Source organism: Aquarana catesbeiana, linkage group LG02 (genome assembly GCF_042186555.1).
Source record: "Aquarana catesbeiana isolate 2022-GZ linkage group LG02, ASM4218655v1, whole genome shotgun sequence".
Taxonomy (NCBI): Eukaryota; Metazoa; Chordata; class Amphibia; order Anura; family Ranidae; genus Aquarana; species Aquarana catesbeiana.
Window position 1 is genome coordinate 99,409,988 of NC_133325.1, and position 19,817 is coordinate 99,429,804.

The 19,817-nt window shown below is 42.6% G+C and overlaps 1 protein-coding gene across 1 annotated transcript in view; it reads left to right on the forward strand.

The window, feature by feature from the left end:
* Positions 1–783: 783 nt before the first annotated feature.
* The window catches only part of STOML3 (stomatin like 3), a 73,127-nt gene continuing 54,093 nt past the window's right edge, over positions 784–19,817 (forward strand). Inside the window, exon 1 of the mRNA XM_073613281.1 lies at positions 784–818. The gene's annotated coding sequence lies outside the window, so the exon portion shown is untranslated. The remainder of the gene's footprint in view (positions 819–19,817) is intronic.

Here is a 19,817-nt window from a genome sequence, read left to right on the forward strand (position 1 = left end):
GACCTGTTGCTGCCAGCAAATTCAAAATCACATTATTATTTTTTTTTTTTCAGTTTAAACATTTAATGTTTTTTTTTTTTTTTTAATTTTCTATTGTGAACGAAATATGGGCTTACGAGACTTGTAAATCATTGCGTCCTGTTTTTATGTAGATTTTACAAAACAATTTAAATTGTTGTATTTATCTGTAATAAATAAAATGCAACAAGTTCACCTGATGCATTTATCATGAAAGGAATTTTTACTTTGCATAATAACCTCGCATCAGGTATTTCCAAAAATAGGTCAGGAATGACAGCTCAAATCTATCATAAAATTAGACTTGCATTAGCACTACACAAGGTGGCAGCTTGAATCTCCTAAGAATGCTAGTTGCCTGGCTTTGTCTCTGACTTCATGCTGACAATCACATTATCATCACACATTGACACCTTCAAGCAGTAGTATATTTATGCAAAATAAAGATCATGATAAGCATTTATAACCTTACAAAACAGTTACTTACATATACTGTATAAAGCTTTGCGTTAACTTAGGTCTGGCTGCAGTTGGACGGCACAGATTAGGTTATTAAACTGTACAGGCCATATGGCCAAGCATTGGGGGAGGGGGTCTGTATACATGACTGTGTCTTGACCTAAATGTTACTACTTCCACTGGCATTGGTTTTTCCATGGTTCTCTGCAGAAGCAGATTTTTTTTTTTTTTTTTTTTTTTTTTTTTTTATAAGATATGAAAGATAAGGTGGGTGTTCCCACAAGAGAAATATGCAAAGACTATTCTTCTCTGATGGCAGCAGCTAAGATCACTTGCAACAGGTATACTTGGCTAAAAAGTAATTAACTGTAATCTGTTTTTTCAATTCAAATGTAATGCGGTATAGGAAATTTTGAGGCATTCTGTATACTATTTGTGACCAGAACACCCCTAGAAGTTTGAATTCTTTCTCGTGTGGTTGGCTTTTTTCTTTTCCCACACATTGCTTACATTAGGCTTTTTTTTTTTTTTTGCTGAGCTACGTAGGGCTCATTTCACATGGTGCAGAGCTCAAAATCATTTGTTTACTTTTTGTACTAGCGCTCGGGTGCATGCAGGCAGCCCATATAAAATGAATAAATATGTTTCCGTTGTATGGACTCGCCTGCACAGCTGAGTTTTACATGTACGCAGGGATGGTGCAAGTATCCGGACAGACAGGCACTGGGCGCTCATCTGAATGATCCCCCAAGGCTGGGTTCACACCATTGCAAATTGGATGTGGATTACTCCGCATCCAATTCGCATGTCAGGAGCCTGTAACTGGATCTCAATGGAGCCGGTTCACACATCTCTGGGATGGCTGTGGAGCGGTTTGTAGAAGATTCCTGTGCGTCTTCTGGTCTGTTTCAGGTCCGAATTCAGCCAAAAATTCAGATCGGAATCAGACCTGAAACGGTGAACAGGCACGCACCGGACCCCCTGCTGTGAGCACGCAGCCCAATGCCACGTGCACACGACCAGACTTTCCGTCAGAATAAACTCTGTCGGTTTTTTCAACGGAGTTGCTCTGAAACAGACTTGCCTACACACGATCACACCAAAGTCTGATCGTTCAGAACACGATAATGTAGGACGAGACTAGAAAAAGGAAGTTCAATAGCCAGTAGCCAATAGCCAATAGCTGCCCTTGCTTCGATTTTGGTCCGTCAGAACAGCAGACGAGCGATTTTCCCAAAGGAACTGATTCCATCAGAAAGATTTGAAATACGTTCTATTTTTAGGTCCGTCAGAATTTTCGAAAGAAAGTCTGATGAAGCATACACACGATCGGAATGTCCGATGGAATGATTACGTCGGACCTTTTCTGCCGGAAAGTCCAGTCGTGTGTACGTGGCATAAGGCTCATCCACCCAAAAAGGAATTCAAATATTGCAACATTTCTTACATTCTGTTTTAAAAATAGCTCTACTGTTCTTCATGCAGTCCCCGTAAAGGGCTGTTTGTTTTCTTTAAAGCCACCTTAACATAAAGGATCTGGTTATATTGCTTTATTTAAAGGAGTCCTATGGTCACAGCGTACATTTATATAACATTGACCTATAACATTAGTGTTGTAATAATAGACAATGGTTATATTTGACAAACCAACATAAGCTTACTTGAAAACTGTCCTGTTGTGAGTTCTGCCTGTCTCCTGGTCATCTTTCCACAACTTTCTGGATTCCCTGCATCCTTTGCAGCTTCTCTGCTGTTTACTTTCAATTTACAAAGACTACATATCCAATGGTACCTTGCTGCCTGCAAGCAGTGATCCCTGTACCGACTCCGCCTCCTGAAACTCCTCCTCTCAGCACCTCTGCAGTTCAGAAGGCAGGCTCTGTGAAATTTGTGACACAGCAGTGCTTACCTACAGGGCATACTGACTACATGTCACAGAATTATATGAAGTAAATGTGTGGGGATCTTCACAACGTAAGTTTAAAAACTTCAAGATTCTTCAGATTAATAGGAGTAGGCTAGAAATAAATAAAATACAATGTGGAAATGACTCTATGATTTTACAATGTGATTATAGATAACATTTTAATCACTTGCCTACTGGGCACTTTTACCCCCCTCCTGCCCAGGCCAATTTTCAGCTTTCAGCACTGTCGTACTTTTGAATTGCACGGTCATGCAACACTGTACCCAAATACAATTTTTATCATTTGCTTCACACAAATAGAGCTTTCTTTTGGTGGTAATCTCCACTGGGTTTTTAATTTTTTTCTAAATAAATGAAAAAAGACCAAAAATTTGGAGGAAAAAAAGTTTTTCATAGTTTATTATAAAATTTTGCAAACTGGTAATTTTTTTTTTTCCTTCACTGATGAGGCAGCAGTAATGCGACTGCGATGATAGGCAGCACTGTTGGGATTGCACTGATTATCAGTGTAGACACAAGCTGGTTACCAACTCTCCTTTCCTCATGCTGTTATGTTTACATCGTGATCAGCTGTGATTGGACACAGCTGAACACCTAGTAAAGAGCCGCGGTGATTGGCTCTTTACCCCGATCTGTGATCAGCTGTGTCCTGAGGATACAGCAATCACAGAGCCACAGCAAGCGCACAGGAAGCGTGATCATGGGAGGATGTCCTTTGATGCCCTCCCAGCAATGTGCAACCGCACTGTAGCCGTCGTTCCGCTAAAGCGTAGTCGGGAACTGGTTAAACACTGAAAAAGAACAGTTGGCCATAATAAATGCACATCCTCCTGTTCAGTCATTTTTTTTAAAAGGAATATGGGAAAGAAAGCAGGAAGTACTTCACAGCTCCTTTGCTATACAACGTCAATAGTTCAAATGTGATTGCTTTTTTTACTTGCTCCTAACCCTCCTATATCTCCAAATTCCTTTTTTTTTCTGCTGTGATCTGACTTCCTGTTAGACTGTGGCTATGTGTCACTCTCCACGGTCCTACTGTTTGTGGAAACGTTGCCACCCTCTCCTGCTCCCAATATGGACTATGGACTGAGATTTGTAGTGTGCATAGAGCAGTGCACTGCTCCTTTCAAACAAAAGGAAGTGAGGGATGAAAAGAAGAGGTTCAGGAGCTCATGAAGGACATTACAAAGAAGCTGAAAAACAGTAAAAAAACACAATGTCATGAAAAACGCATTACAAGGGCATTAAGAAGTGGATGTGCATTATTAGAATAAGGATATTGTTTGGTGTCACTTTAACCACTTCAGCCCCAGAAGATTTGGCTGCTCAATGACCAGGCCATTTTTCCTCTTTAACTGACAATTGCGCGGTTGTGTGACGTTGTACTCAAACAAAATTGATGTCCTTTTTTTCCCACAAATAGAGCTTTCTTTTTGTGGTATTTGATCATCTGTGCGATTTTTATTCTTTGCGCTATAAACAAAAAAAAGAGTGACAATTTTGAAAAAAAAAACAATATTTTGTACTTTTTTCTATAATAAATATCACCATTTTTTTAAAAAAAGCAAATTTTTTCCTCAGTTGAGGCCGATACGTATTCTTCTACATATTTTTGGTAACAAAAATCGCAATAAGCGTATATTGATTGGTTTGCGCAAAAGTTATAGCGTCTACTAAATAGGGGATAGATTTATGGCATTTTTATTATTTAATTTTTTTTTTACTAATAATGGCGGTGATCTGCGATTTCTTTTTTTTTTTTTTTTTTTATCGGGACTGCGACATTATGGCAGACACATCGGACACTTTTGAGACATTTTTTAAATCATTGACATTTATACAGTGATCAGTGCTATAAAAATGCACTGATTACTGTATAAATGTCACTGGCAGGGAAGGGGTTAACACTAGGGGGCGATCAAGGAGGTTAACTGTGTTCCCTGACTATGTGTTCTAACTGTGGGGGGGAGGGGACTGACTATAGGAGATGACAGATTGTGTTTCCTAGCTATTAGGAACTCACGATCTGCCTCTCAGCTTAAAGAACAGGGATTTGTGTGTTTACACACACACGTCCCTGTTCTGCCTCCCGTGCCCGCAATAGCGTGCGGCCGGTGGTCATTGCGACCGCCGGCCACGAGCATCGGCACCCCCGCAATGCAGCGGGTACGCGGCGCATGCTATCCTGCTTAAAGAAGCTGACGTACTGCTACGACGGTTCGCGGGATTGTGCCGACCTGCCGCAGTATGACGGCGGCTGGTCGGCAAGTGGTTAAGCAGTGACCTTGCAGGGTCGAGCTTGAATACTTCAGAGTCCTGGAACAGACTTGAAACAATTGGAGGCAGGAATTCTTTTAACTTGCTACTGACCTGTAACTCAGGAAATCTTGAAGCCAAAGCTTCAGGATAACTTACAGGTAGTTAGAACCAGTAATGGCTCTGCGCCCCCCACCCCAATGCCCCTTGCCCCCATGTTGATGGGGACAAGGGCCTCTTCCCAACAACCCTGGCTGGTGGTAGTCAGAGTCTACGGGTGGGGGGCTTATCCGAATCTGGAAGCCCCCTTTAACAAGGGGGCCCCCAGATCCCGCCCCCCCCTATGTGAATGGGTATCGGGTACATCTTACCCCTACCCATTCACCACAAAAAGCAGTGACTTAAAAAAAACAAGAGCCGGTTTTTGGACAAGTCCTTTATTAAAAAAATAGCTCTGAGCTGTCTTTTCCTCGAGCTGTCTTCTCCCGGTGCCGTCTTCTTCTTGTGCTGTCTTCTTCCACGCCGCTGTCTTCTTCCTCGCCGCTGGTTACCCACTAAAAACAAAAAAGGCCGCTCTTGTACTGAGGCTGTCACCCAGTCGTCACAAGGGGCGGGCTCTCCAGGTGATGTCATCGGATGGCCATGCCCCATGGCTATATAAGAGATGTCAGACAGCGGGGGACATCACAACGGAGGAAGACAGCCTCAGGACAAGAGTAGCCTTTTCTGTTTTTAGCGGGTAACCGGCGGCGAGGAAGAAGACATTGGCAAGGGAGAAGATGACTTGGGGCCATTTTTTTATTTAAGGACTTGTCAAAAACCGTCTCTTGGTTTATTTTTTTGTCCCCTCCCTTTCCTGACTTGCCAGGCTGCATGCTCGGAAAAGGGTCTGGTATGGATTTTGGGGGGGACCCCACGCCTTTTTTTTTTTACATTTTGGTACGGGGATGTCCCCTCCAAATCCATTTTTTTTCTTATATTCAGCTGTTAGTGGGGAAGCCCACTGACAGCTGATGACTCATCGGTTGCTAAGGACATTGTGGCTGGCTTCCCCACCCGCTCCTTAGTAACCAGCTATATACAGTGAATGTAAAAATACACAAATCGCTGTAAAAACGCAGATAGCACAGCAAAAAAGCAGTGCAGAAATGCTCAAAAGCAGCATCCATAGATGTCAATCGAGCCTTAGACCTCGTTCACATAGGTGGTAAAAAGGGGACTGATTGCCTTTTTTTTTTTTTTTTATTGCCCCCAATCGCCATTTGGCAAGTTAATGACTGGTGGGCATGTCTGTATATTGCCTGGTACGACAAATTTTATACAGCTGGTCGCTTTTGGCAGATGGTACCAGTTCAAGCTGTCTAATGCAGGCCACTTTGCCAGGAGAATACTGACACTGAGCCTGGTTGCAATGGGTTACAACATGTTGAAAATCATCTTTTTTCCCTTTTGTGACATTTTTCTATTTATTAGCTTGTTTGTATCATGAAATATAATTGTAAGGCTGCAATCACACCTGAGCATTTCGTGTATGCGTGTAAAAGTGCTTGTTTTTTTGACCGTTAACGAAACGTGCAGAAAACATGTCAGTCTTGCAGTGCTCATTGTTAATGACCCCCCAAATGCAGCAAGTAGACTCACGTTTTTGCGCACATAGCTCAACACACTAAAAGATACATGAGATACTTTGGCACGTTTCTCATGTGTATGGCAGCCTATTGAAATGATTGAGCTGCCGTATGAATGTAGCACAAAAACATGTTCATGAAACTCTAGGTGTTAAGTTAGCCCACATTCACACCAGCAATTAAGGCCGGTGCAAATTGTAGCAGCAGTTTCTGCTACAGCCCTCAGCGAGTAAGTGCAGCCGCTGGCCCAGTTTACCCATAATGACAAGTTGCTAGGCTCTCCACACAGCCAGCAATTACATGTAGTGACCGGCGCTGGATGCACTTCATGTGTGCCCAGCAGCGATAACCGCAGGTAATTTCTGGCTGTGTGGACATCAGTGAATTTTATGACAAGTATGTTGCATAGGTACATAGTAGGTGAGGTTGAAAAAAGTCCATCAAGTCAAACCTATGTGTGTGATTATATGTCAGTATTACATTGTATATCCCTGTATGTTGTGGTTGTTCAGGTGCTTATCTAATAGTTTTTGAAACTATCAATGCTCCCCACTGAAACCACTGCCTGTGGAAGGGAATTCCACATCCTTGCCGCTCTTACAGTAAAGAACCCTCTACGTAGTTTAAGGTTAAAACTCTTTTCTTCTATTTTTAATGAGTGGCCACGTGTCTTGTTAAACTCCCTTTGGTGAAAATGTTTTATCCCTATTGTGGGGTCACCAGTATGGTATTTGTAAATTGAAATCATATCCCCTCTCAAGCGTCTCTTCTCCAGAGAGAATAAGTTCAGTGCTCGCAACCTTTCCTCATAACTAATATCCTCCAGACCCTTTATTAGCTTTGTTGCCCTTCTTTGTACTCGCTCCATTTCCAGTACATCCTTCCTGAGGACTGGTGCCCAGAACTGGACAGCATACTCCAGGTGAGGCCTGACCAGAGTCTTGTAGAGTGGGAGAATTATCGCTTTATCTCTTGAGTTAATAATTTTCTTTTTAATGCATGTCAATATTCTGTTTGCTTTGTTAGCAGCAGCTTGGCATTGCATGCCATTGCTGAGCCTTTCCCCTACTAGAACCCCCAGGTCCTTTTCCATCCTAGATTTCCCCAGAGGTTCTCCCCCTAGTGAGTAGATTGCATTACTATATTTGCCACCCAAAGCATTATTTTACATTTTTCCACATTAAACCTCATTTGCCATGTAGTTGCCCACCCCATTAATTTGTTCAGACCCTCTTGCAAGGTTTCCACATCCTGCGGCGAAGTTATTGCCCTGCTTAGATTAGTATTGAGCTGTTTACCCCATCCTCCAGGTCATTTATGAACAAATTAAATAGGATTGGTCCCAGCACAGAACCCTGGGGGACCCCATTACCCACCCCTGACCATTCCGAGTACTCCCCATTTATCAACACCCTCTGAACTTACCCTTGTAGCCAGTTTTCAATCCATGTACTCACCCTATGGTCCATGCCAACGGACCTTATTTTGACAAGTGTGTTTGCAGTTTAATTGGTGTTCATCATTTTGGGTCCCCACACTTCATATGCATTTGCTGACCGGCCCATAGTAAAAATGTGTCATTACTTTGATGTTAAATACCGCTGTTATGGTAGCAGCTAGCTGCCATAACCACTGTGTGTGTGTGTTTTTTTTTTTTTTTTTTTTTCATTTTTGTTTTTGTTTTGTTTGTTTTTTTGTTTTTACTATGGCCGGTTCTCTTTCACATAAAAATGGTCCCGCTGGCTTACCTGACCCATCGGTAAAGCCCAGGAGCGATCCAATGCATCCGTCAGCTGGGCTATGCGAAAAGTGGCCGCCACTCGCCTCTATGCCCTTGGAGGAACGGGGTGACGTCTGACATAGCTTCTGGTTCTTGGCCATAATACATTCTGTTTTTTTTTTCCCTTTTGCTTTTAAAGGTAAATGAGAGATTGGTGTCTTTTTGACCCCAGATCTCTCAATAAAGAGGACCTGTCGTCATTATTTCTATTACAAGGGGTGTTCACATTCCTTGTAATAGGAATAAAAGTAATCGAAAAAATAAATAAAGGGAACTAAAGAAGACAAAAAATTTTTTTTGGTGTGCCCCATCCCTCTGTGCTCGCACGCAGAAGCGAATGCATATGTCACGCAATGAATATGTAAAAATACTGTATGTTCAAAGCACACATGTGAAGTATTGCCACGATAGAGCGAGAGCAATTATTTTAGCGCAAGACCTCATCTGTATCTCTAAACAGGTAACCTGTAAAAAAAATGTACACATCGCCTATGGAGATTTTTTAAGTACTGTCGTTTGTTGCCATTCCACGAGCGTGCACAGTTTTAAAGTATAACATGTTGGGTCTCTATTTACTCGGCGTAACATCATCTTGCACATTGTAAAAAAAAATTGGGTGAATATTGTGGTTTGGTTTATTTTTTCAAGAAAATTGTGTTTGAAAGATCTCTGTGCAAATACTGTGTGACAAAATATTGCAATGATCACCATTTTATTCCCTAGGGTCTCTGCTAAAAAAAAAATATATATATATATACAGTGGTGACAGAAAGTATTCAGACCCCCTTAAATTCTTCACTCTTTGTTATATTGCAGCCATTTGCTAAAAACACAGAATTGTTGACATTTTTGCAGATTTATTAAAAAGAAAAACTGAAATATCACATGGTCCTAAGTATTCAGACCCTTTGCTCAGTATTTAGTAGAAGCACCCTTTTGATCTAATACAGCCATGAGTCTTTTTGGGAAAGATGCAACAAGTTTTTCACACCTGGATTTGGGGATCCTCTGCCATTCCTCCTTGCAGATCCTCTCCAGTTCTGTCAGGTTGGATGGTAAACGTTGGTGGACAGCCATTTTTAGGTCTCTCCAGAGATGCTCAATTGGGTTTAGGTCAGGGCTCTGGCTGGGCCATTCAAGAACAGTCACAGAGCTGTTGTGAAACCACTCCTTCGTTATTTTAGCTGTGTGCTTAGGGTCATTGTCTTGTTGCAAGGTAAAACTTCGGCCCAGTCTGAGGTCCTGAGCACTCTGGAGAAGGTTTTCATCCAGGATATCCCTGTACTTCCCGCATTCATCTTTCCTTTGATTGCAACCAGTCGTCCTGTCCCTGCAGCTGAAAAACACCCCCACAGCATGATGCTGCCACCACCATGCTTCACTGTTGGGACTGTATTGGACAGGTGATGAGCAGTGCCTGGTTTTCTCCACACATACTGCTTAGAATTAAGGCCAAAAAGTTCTATCTTGGTCTCATCAGACCAGAGAATCTCATTTCTCACCATCTTGGAGTCCTTCAGGTGTTTTTTTAGCAAATTCCATGCAGGCTTTCATGTGTCTTGCACTGAGGAGAGGCTTCCGTCGGGCCACTCTGACATAAAGCCCCGACTGGTGAAGGGCTGCAGTGATGGTTGACTTTCTACAACTTTCTCCCATCTCCCGACTGCATCTCTGGAGCTCAGCCACAGTGATCTTTGGGTTCTTCTTTACCTCTCTCACCAAGGCTCTTCTCCCCCAATAGCTCAGTTTGGCCGGACGGCCAGCTCTAGGAAGGGTTCTGGTCATCCCAAACGTCTTCCATTTAAGGATTATGGAGTGCTCTTAGGAACCCTAAGTGCAGCAGAAATTTTTTTGTAACCTTGGCCAGATCTATGCCTTGCCTCCATTCTGTCTCTGAGCTCTTCAGCCAGTTCCTTTGACCTCATGATTCTCATTTGCTCTGACATGCACTGTGAGCTGTAAGGTCTTATATAGCCGGGTGTGTGGCTTTCCTAATCAAGTCCAATCAGTATAATCAAACACAGCTGGACTCAAATGAAGGTGTAGAACCATCTCAAGGATTCTCAGAAGAAATGGACAGCACCTGAGTTAAATATATGAGTGTAACAGCAAAGGGTCTGAATACTTAGGACCATGTGATATTTCAGTTTTTCTTTTTTAATAAATCTGCAAAAATGTCAACAATTCTGTGTTTTTCTGTCAATATGGGGTGCTGTGTGTACATTAATGAGGAGAAAAAAAATGAACTTAAATGATTTTAGCAAATGGCTGCAATATAAAGAGTGAAAAATTTAAGGGGGTCTGAATACTTTCCTTCCCCACTGTGTGTGTGTGTGTGTGTATATATATATATATATATATATATATATATATAAACAGGCCAAAGAAGCTCCTGCACTTTTCAAGGCGTGGAGCTTTGGGTAGTTTTTTTTTTCAGTGTGACTGTGTGACATTGTTTTTCCAGTCTCAGAAAGTTGGAAGGTATGTATTGTTTAAAAAAAATAAAACCTTAAAGGCTTGTTTACACTAGGCAGTACACTAAAGCGATTAGTATGGTCACTTCAGGTGAGTTTCTGCACGTTGTGGAGGAATGCATACATTCTACATTTTTCTGCACCACACTGCTTTGCCACCAGTCAGCTTCATTGTGGTGTAACAGGGCACATGGAAAAGCATTTGTAAAACAAGAACAGTCTGTGATCCTTATAAGGTGGTGTCTGCTGTTTTCAGAAGAGCTGCTGTCAGTTAATGATTCTGTGGCAAATTAGTGAAGGAGACCATTCAAGAGCTATGTGACATCATTGTGTACAGGGGTTGTATGGGCCTGGGCCTAAAGGGACTGGAAGCCAGTATTACTATCCACAAACTATACATTTTCATGGGGACCTGTAAACTGTAGGCCTGGTTGCGGAGATGACCACTGCTACCCCTAGCAGGCAACAAATATTTTTAAATACTCATTTAGGGCTCATTTACACAATGTATGGTGCCTGCCGTTTCTTAGGTGTAGAAAACCACCATTCACCACCCATTGTACAAACCAGCCCTAAACATGTATTTAAAAAAGATTGGTTGCCAGTAAAATTGGACCAGTTAGGAAGAAATAGGGGTAACAGTGGTCATCTCTGCAAGCAGACCTACAGTTTACAGGCCCCCATGAAAATTTGTAGTTTCTGAATGGTAATACTGGCTTCCAGTCACTTTAGGCACAGTGGTGTGAGTTTATTAAAGCATGATGTAGGACACCTTTACACATCATGGCTAGCTCTCAGTAGTAGTAGAGCCTATTTTTTAACTCCTTCCCGCCTGTCCATATGTCCCTTTATCTGAACTCTCAGGGGGCGGAAGGATTGGCGATCGTATGACCGCTGTCACAGTGGTTACATGATCGGAAGCCAGTTCTGTTAGCTACTGATCTTTAGTCTGGACCAAGAGCTGTTTTTGACAGCTTGGCCTATGTGTTAGGAGCATCCTCTCAGTGCATAAACATCAGCTACCCAGAGATGCATATGTGGCATGTGGGTTTTAAAGCTTACTTTTTAGATGCTGCACATATATACGCTATATTGCTCAAAGTATTGGGACACCTCTCCAAATCATTGGATACAGCTGCTTCAAGTAGTAGAGGAGTACCGATAAACGGCTTTTTGTGTTTACACCTCCGTCAGAGGCTCTTTACCTAGATCGGAGATGCAGTGTGTCAGACTGACGGGCGCGCGATCGCGACTTATCCTGCTGGATGTCATATGATGCCCAGTCAGGATAACTGAACTATTTCCTGGCCGTCATTCTGCTATAGGCCGGGCAGGAAGTGGTTAATTAACTTTTTTCCTGTTATAATTATTGCCTTTATGTTTAAGGGGTGGAGATATAGCCATAGTAAACCTGGGGGAAACCCCGAAGCACTAGAACATTTTTCAGGGGGTAGAGGTTTGTGACTTTTGCAGGCCATTGGAGGCATGGTGACTTCTGAGGTTGCCCTGTGTGTGTATATATTCTGTATCTCACAAAAGTGAGTACACCCCTCACATTTTTGTGAATATTTTATTATATCTTTTCATGTGACAACACTGTAGAAATGACACTTTGCTACAATGTAAAGCAGTGAGTGTACAGCTTGTATAACAGTGTAAATTTGCTGCCCCCTCAAAATGACTCAACACACAGCCATTAATGTCTAAACCGCTGGCAACAAAAGTGAGTACACCCCTAAGTGAAAATGTCCAAATTGGGCTCAAAGTGTCAATATTTTGTGTGGTCACCATTATTTTCCAGCACTGCCCTGCGGCCCAGTCTCTGAAGGGAGGGGATCATGCTCTGCTTCAGTATATCACAGTACATGTTGGCATTCATGGTTCCCTAAATGAACTGTAGCACCCCAGTGCGTGCAGCACTCATGCAGCCCCAGACCATGACACTCCCAACACCATGCTGGAATGTAGGCAAGACACACTTGTCTTATGACTCATCCCCCCTCCCTTCCTGGCAAACCCTCACAAGAGTGAGAGAGAGAGCTGTGCATGATCTGTGCATGATGTCATAAACCTAGGCCAATGACCTGACAAGAAACAGGAAGTGGGCTGTATAAGGTATTTACTGGCAGAAAAAAAATGTTTTACTATCCAAAATTAAAACAACAAGGGCAGAAGATTTAATAGGTGGAAAGTTGAAAAATGACTGAAGATCCGCTTTAAAGACATTAACTGTGTGTTTGGAGTTGTAGTCCTGCTGCAGAAAAAAATTTGGAGCCAGTCACACGCCTCCCTGATGGTATGGCATGACGGATAAGTATCTGCCTGTATTTCTCAGCATTGGGAACACCATTGATCCTGACCTAATCGCCAACTTCATTTGCAGAAAGGCTGCCCCAAACTTGCAACAAGTCTCCACCATGCTTCACTGTTGCCTGCAGACACTGATCAGTGTACCACTCTCCAGCCCTTCGCAGACAAACTGCCTCCCGCTACAGCCAAATATTTCAAATTGATCAGTCCAGAACACCATCATTTTTCTGCACCCCACATCCTATATTTTTGTGCATAGTTGAGTCACTTAGCCTTGTTTCCATGTCAGAGGTATGACTTTTTGGCTGCAATTCTTCCTTGAAGATCACTTCTGGACAGACTTCTCTGGAGAGTAGATGGGTATACCTGGGTCCTACTGTTTTTTTCCAGTTCTGTGCAAATGGCAATGCTGGGCATCTTCCCATGTCAAAGTGAGGTAAGAGTGATATGTTTAGATGATGAGAAAATTAGGCATTGAATAAAGAATAAATAAAACTTTATTGGAGGACAAAGTGGATTGTTAGATGAGTGTTAAAATATGAGCTCAGATGGGAATATGCCCATGTCAAATACAGGAAATAGCAAACATAAAGGGTCATAATAGGCATAATACTGTCTGACCGTTCAATAGATAACTCGAATAAACTATAAATTGATATGGGTTTGTCTATGAGCCAACGCCCTGACAATTGCCGTAGGTTCTGGCCCCCCCCACTTCTGGGGAGCTTCGGTGGGGGACACTTGTTACGTGTGACTCCTTGTAAGCCACATTGAGTGGATCCCTGTCCTTATCTCGGTGTCTTATTGTGGCGTGGAGGCGCACAGAATGGTCTGATGGCTGTACGGGGAGGTCATGACTGAGAGGTTCTCCAAATGCAGTGGTAATTATGTGCAATGTGTTACATACATTTTTGCATACATTATACCTTGTTTTCAAACAAATTTGATATGTTATTATAAATCTTCTTTTTCTTAGCAAACTCATCCTCTGAAGAGACCCCACACATCGTGGGTCGAAACGCGTCAGTAACTTATGCAATAGTCATTAATATATGCTATGTATAACCCTTTATGTTTGCTATTTCCTGTATTTGGCATGGGCATATTCCCATCTGAGCTCATATTTTAACACTCATCTAACAATCCACTTTGTCCTCCAATAAAGTTTTTTATTCTTTATTTAATGCCTAATTTTCTCATCATCTATCTAGCTGCCTAAAACCCCCCCAGAGGGACCCTTCCCATTTTTTTCTGCCTACAATGGGGTGAGCAGCACTCTCCTGAATGTGTCTTCCCTTTGCTATACAATTTTGGGTGGTTAAACACCCCTTCCCCCTTTGACACATGAGAGCTAAGATATGAGCTGTGCACTGTTTGTTTCTATATGTATATTTCTCTGTATAAATCATAGATATATTCTATTTCATTAATATCGGATGTCTTTAGGATAAGGAATGCGCCAATTGTAAACCCTGACACTTAGCAGACTTTTACTAAGGGGATCAAATTGAAACTATATTTCTCCCCCAGAGCTCACTAAACTAGTTATACTCCTATAAAAAGTCTATACTTTTGCCATACCTGATTGGGCATACATTCTTGACCATGATGGAGATGGGATTAAAACCCCACTCCAACTATGAGCAAAGAGGGTCCTATCGGACCCCATATCACTCTTATACTTTGGCCCAAATGTATACACTTCCCTTGCCCTCCCCTTGTTACATCTAGGTGGTACCTCCCAAATGTATAAATGTACTCCTACCGGACAAATTTCCTTAAATGATTAATGTAGCCACCTTGGGTGGTTTGAGTAACCACCCACTTTGAAGTATACCATTAGTACTTCTTTTGTACAGCTCAGAACATCTTCGTTATTTGATCAATGAGTAACTGGTTAATTACTATTTGGTTATTCACACATATCCGTTTATACTGATGCTGGTATGTTATAATTGTATAATCGTGTGAGCTTGTTTATATGCCTCTCGCTCAGTGCGTCCCCGCTTGCTTTTTGGATCATTGGATCCCTGTGACGCATTCATGTCCGCATGTTGCCCCGGGTTGGGGATTCTGTTTTCCTATGCGTCTTCCTGGCAGGGTGGGGAGCCTCGCCATCTGTGCTCCCATTTTGACCCACTAGGTGGCCGTTATTCTGCTTCAGCCACCTGTGAGAGTGATCACCCTGCCAGCGGCGTCCCTGATCACCTCCGGACGTCATTGCTCCGGCCACCTGTGGGAGTGATCACCCCGCCGGTGTTTTGGATCACTTCGGATGTTGTGTGCCGTGCATGTGGATGGGCCCCTCTGCGTGCGCGTGTGACGTCATGACGTCGCGCAGTTTACGGCGGAGGTGATAACGGTGGTCGGGGCTTTGCCTTCAGGGACACCGAGGGAGCCACACGAGGCACGCCATTGGCGGCCATTGTCTCCCCCTGCTCGCCAGACTTTTTGGGGGGGCGGAGCAAATGGCACCTACTATCAATTCTCTCAGTATCCCTTAATCAAGGCTACCATTTAATTTCCATGATGAGTGTTGATCAAATTGCGATCCCCTCACATCCCTCGTGGACGGCCATTTTTTTTCCCTCAATTACAGGAGTAATCTACAATTATCCATCTACCAACTCTGTAAGTGTTTAGGTAGATTTCATTTGATCTTAATACTTTATATTCACCTAAACTTCACTACTAGGCTTATCAGCTCTGGATTCTTCATGTAATTTCCTTTGGCTTACATACTCTTCAACATCATGCTCACTCCATCTTCACATCCCACACATACCCATTGACTTTCCACCAATCAATGGTTTTCACACAATCTCACCCTCACACTAGTTTTTATTTAATTAAATTAGATTTTTCTTCACCTAGCTTTTATTTTTGTTTTTATTTTGTTTTCCTACACTTTATCACTTTTCAATCCCCTGTGTCATGATCCACCACTTCACAGCTAGAATTGAATGACAGGGCCATCTCTGGCTTATCTACACTAGTCACCAAAATCCTTAATATCACCATCTAATTCAATACTACTATGATTCTCACAGTATTATTATTCTTATATATCTAATTACCAAAGTATACTATAGATTATTATAATACTGTCTGACCGTTCAATAGATAACTTGAATAAACTATAAATTGATATGGGTTTGTCTATGAGCTAACACCCTGACAATTGCCGTAGGTTCTGGCCCCCCCACTTCTGGGGAGCTTCGGTGGGGGACACTTGTTACGTGTGACTCCTTGTAAGTCACATTGAGTGGATCCCTGTCCTTATCTCGGTGTCTTATTGTGGCATGGAGGCGTGCAGAATGGTCTGATGGCTGTGCGGGGAGGTCATGACTGAGAGGTTCTCCAAATGCAGTGGTAATTATGTGCAATGTGTTACATACATTTTTGCATACATTATACCTTGTTTTCAAACAAATTTGATATGTTATTATAAATCTTCTTTTTCTTAGCAAACTCGTGCTCTGAAGAGACCCCACAAATCATGGGTCAAAACGCGTCAGTAACTGTTATGCAATAGTTATTAATATATGCTGTGTATAACCCTTTATGTTTGCTATTTCCTGTATTTGGCATGGGCATATTCCCATCTGAGCTCATATTTTAACACTCATCTAACAATCCACTTTGTCTTCCAATAAAGTTTTTTATTCTTTATTTAATGCCTAATTTTCTCATCATCTATCTAGCTGCCTAAAACCCCCCCTGGGGGACCCTTCCCTTTTTTTCTGCCTACAATGGGGTGAGCAGCACTCTCCTGAATGTGTCTTCCCTTTGCTAGAGTGATATATTTTTCCGCTGCTGCATCAAGTTTCCTTGGCCTACGAATTTTTCTACGGTCCTTAATGTTGCCCGTTTCTTTGTTTTTCTTCAAAAGATCTTGAACAGCACATCTTGAAACCCCTGCTTTAAAATCATTGCTTGGGAGAGACCTTGCTGATGTAGTTTAACTACCTTGTTCAGTGGTGGCTGGTGAAGTTTTAGGATGGGGGGCGCCAGACCCCGCCCTTCCTTTTTGACCACTCCCTCTTCTCATAAGCCCCACCCCTTATAAAATCCACCCACTCCGTCCCCTGTATTCCACTTGCTTCCACCCATAGTGTCAGGAGTATAAAGCCCCAGCACCACAGGACAGAGTATACAGCACCACAGGACAGAGTATAGAGCCCCAGCACCACAGGACAGAGTATAGAGACCCAGCATCACAGGACAGGGTATACAGCTCAGCATTACAGATCAGGGTATACAACTCAGCCTCACAGATCAAGGTATATAGCTCAGCATTATAGATCAGGGTATACAGCTCAGCATTACAGGTCAGGGTATATAGCTCAGCATTACAGGTCAGGGTATGCAGGTATACATCATCTGTCCTGTACACAGCTAACTATATACATCCACCTTCCTTCCTGTATATAGAGACCTTCCTCCATCATCACTGACTGCAGATATACATCATCTGTCCTGTATAAAGCTATATATACAGTAACAGGACAGATGATGTATATCTGCAGTTAATGATGATGGAGGAAGGTCTCTATATACAGGAAGGAAGAAGGTGGGTGTGTGTATATAGATATATATATATATCTATATACACTGACTGTTTGTACCTTACTAATCAATAACACAATAATAGCAGAATCCTCTAATGTATGGAAATTTCAATAAACGTCAATATTACCACAATACCAGTCTCTGTAATATGTAACATCACATATAATACACATCACACTGAAAATAAGACATAAAAATGACTGCAATCCAGTGCGGTCTCATCTGTGCCACCAGTGCCGTCTCGTCTGCGCCCACCAGTGCCGTCTCATCTGCGCCCACCAGTGCTGTCTCATCTGTGCCCACTAGTGCGGTCTCATATATAGATATATATGCCCACCTTCCTTCCTGTATATAGAGACCTTCCTCCATCAACACTAACTGCAGATATACATCATCTGTCTTGTATACAGCTATATATACAGTAACAAGACAGTTAATGTATTTCTGCAGTCAATGATGATGGAGGAAGGTCTCTATATACAGGAAGGAAGAAGGTGGGTATATATAGCTGTACACACTACTACACAGATAATATACACAAATTGTGAGTACATCTGTCCTGTGTAGTGTATACAGCTACATACACCCACCTTCCTTCCTGTATATACAGGAAGGAAGAAGGTGGCTGTGTATATAGCTGTATACACTACACAGGACAGATGTACTCACAATTTGTGTATATGTAGTGTATATACAGCTATATATACACACACGACATCCAGGAAGAAGACAAATAATCCCTAAAAAAGGCCCCCTGATGGCACCAGTCCAGCTGCGCATTGCGATCATCCGCCCTGGCATGGCTGGGCCCAGTGTCTGAGTGGAGAATTCAGTCAGTCAGAGCTGCGCAGGGAAGTGTCAGTGTGTGCGGAACGGAGGGGCGAGCAGCTAGATCTCAGAAACAAGTGCAGAAGACTGTCAGAGCCTGAGGCCCACGGCGCCAGCACTTACCTTTACTCACAGGAGCCTCTCAGGCCTCAATCTACCGCACCCACACTAGTCGACTCCGCTCTGGCCGGGAAACTGGAAGTGACGCAGCGGTGCCGGAAGAAGCACCCCCCTCCAGTCTCCGCCAATACAAAACCAGTTACTGGAGCCATAGACAAATGAGTGGAGAGTGGGAGTGTTTGCGGGCGCATTGCTTGCGCCCCGAACACTCCCTAAACATGGGCAAATCAGCTTCCCATAGACCGCTGTGTGTCCGGTGCCCGTACACTCTTAAAAAAATTAAAAAAGTCACTTTTTTTTTTGGAGAACAGCTTGGGGGGTGGGCCCCCCGTGCACCCCCTATGGACGGGCCACCACTGGTATTGTTGCTGAGCTCAGTCTTGCCATGGTGTATGACCTGTGACATGAAACTGCCTTCCACAACCTCACCTTAGTAGCAGAGTTTGGCTGTTCCTTATCCAGCTTTAAGCCTCCTACCCTACACAGCTGTTTTTGCTTTAGTTAATGACTGTGTTTCAACCTACATATGAAATTTAAGATCATAAGCACTTGCTTGGTATAATTTGGTTAATCATACACCTGACTCTAATCCTGCAAAATCCCTGACTTTGTGCAAGTATACAAAGTGTGCAAGTGTAAGAATTAATACTGGTTTGAAGCCAAAGGGTAGTCACATGCATCAAATATTGATTTGATTTCAATTTTTCTTCTGTTTGCCCACTTTGCATCTTGTAAATTGATAAAAAAATAATTAAAGAGGTTGTAAACCTCGAAAAAAAAAAAAAAAAAACCCTGTAACACAAAGGCATAATGAGCTAGTATGCATCGATTAGCGTCGGCCCTCCGAGTACAGCACAGACATCTTCCACCGGAGTTACTACCGGGAGCTGCGATGACGTCACTCCTGCACATGCGTGCGGGAGCCGCCGGTCACAACACAGTTACTGAAGAAAAGGCACCAGCGGCCCGTGTCTTCTATGTGCATGAGCCAATGACGTCGGCAGTAGGGCATATACTGAATATCTTCTAAACTGTGCAAGTTTAGGAGATATTCAAGGTACCAACAGATAAGCTTTGTTTTCAGCATACCTGTAGGTAAAAGTGGTGTAACAGGGTTTACAACCACTTTAAACTACTGTATATATTTTGAAAGCATTCAAACTTTATAGTATTTCTTCACACCTGCCTAAAACTTTTGCATAGTACTGTATAAAACCTTCTTTTTCTCGGGCTGCTGAGTGATGACTGAGGAGAAAGTAGATATAATTCCTGAAGTTCCTCCTCACATTGCCGCTTTTCCATATTCCCTCCCTGCTGTCGTCACCTATGAGGTGGAGTAGCAGGAAGGGAGATAATTTACACAAATGGCCCATCCAGATGCCTCCATTGCACTTTATTAAACTGCCCATTTGTATTGCCGTCATTGTCCGCTTCGCATTTTGCTG